The following is a 1666-nucleotide window of genomic DNA, read 5'->3' as shown; positions in this document are numbered from 1 at the left end:
CCCTCGCCCGCCCCACTACTCTCAGAAGAGCGCCACCTGCTGGTCGGAGAGAACCCCCACACCCGCCCCCCCCTTGCGTGTCTGTGACTGTGTGCGTGATGAAGAGGAGGCCCCCCCGGCGGGGGGAGGAAGAGGAGCAGCATGTTTGGAGCTTCATCCGGTGCTTCGTCGTCACTCTGAAATTCAAGGGACTTTATTTTCCACCTTTTTTAGGAGAAACTTTTTTTTTTTTTTTTTTTTTGAGTCGAACGTTGTCGCTAGTGTGTGTGTGTGTGTGTGTGTGTGTGCGCGTGCGTATGTATGTGTGTGAGTGTGTGTACAGAAGGCCCTGACACTTTTCTGTGGGGATCCCAGCAGCACCTGGACATTCCTCAGAACCCCGCGGACCCCCCCAACCCCCCACAACCCCCCTCCCCACAACCGAGGGCCGGAGAACGATGGCAATCTTAAGTTAATTTAATTTCTTACTGTCTGTTGTTTTATTGGACGTTTATTATTATTATTGTTATTATTATTATTATTATTATTATTGTTATCGTTGTTATTAAAATGGTTCCCACCTGTTTCTATTGTCGCCGTCTGTTTTTACAGACAATAAAAAGGTCAATACGGGGTTTTTTTTTTTTCCTTTTCATTTTTACCCAGGTTTTTATTTCCCCCCTTTTTGCAGAAACGAGAAGTTCAATATCAGCAATAGAATTGATATTTCTAATAAATTCTAAAAGAATTCGATACACACACCAATAGTTCCCCTAGATCACCAATATTTTAAATGGGATCACATGTCTAATTCATTTTCCAATAGTTCCAATCAACTAAGTAATATTTCCAGTAAATTCACCAATATCTCCCCAAAAAATCACACATATATCTAATAATCTCACTGAAAACTTCTGATATACTCAGTATTACCAATTGACTCGCCAATATTTCAAATATAATCACCAATATACTCATTGGTATTTCCAATAAAATCAGCAAAGCTAACAATAAATTAGCTTTTATTTCCACTCAACCCACAGATATATCCAACCAAATTGACAATATTTCAAATAATCAGATATTTGCAATGAATTCATCAGCACTTAAAAATATTTCTGATATTTCCAGTACAATCAAATATTTCAAATCAATTCATTAATATTTGCAAGAAATACACCAATATTTCCAGTAAATGGACTACATATTTCCATTAAAGTAACTTACATTTCAAATGAAATGTCCAATATTTCCACTAAAATTGATATTTCTAATAAAGTCACCAATTTTTTTCCAAAAGTCTTCAATATTTCCAATAACTGTCTTATGCATTCAGTAATAACATCAACAATATTTACAATAATCTCAACATTTGAAAAAACAAATTCCAGTAAACTAATTCATATTTCCTGTTCACTCAGCAGTATTTCAAATAAAATCTCCAATATTTCTCAAAAATCACTGGTATTTCCAATAAAATCACTAATATTTTCAAAAGATCTTCGATCTTTCCAATAAACCCACTTTTATATATACATTGAAATCACCAATTTTTCAGATAAATACGCTGATATTTCCAGTAAAATCACAAATAGAATAAATTCACCAATATTTCCAGTATGCTCAACCAATATTTCAAACGATATTTTCAATCAAATCTGCAATATTTCCAGTGATTTCCCCAATA

This window comes from Fistularia commersonii, chromosome 11 (assembly GCF_037954325.1).
Source record: "Fistularia commersonii isolate RoL2024-O1a breed Wild chromosome 11, RoL_Fcom_v1.0, whole genome shotgun sequence".
Lineage (NCBI taxonomy): Eukaryota > Metazoa > Chordata > Actinopteri > Syngnathiformes > Fistulariidae > Fistularia > Fistularia commersonii.
This window is presented reverse-complemented; position numbering follows the sequence as displayed.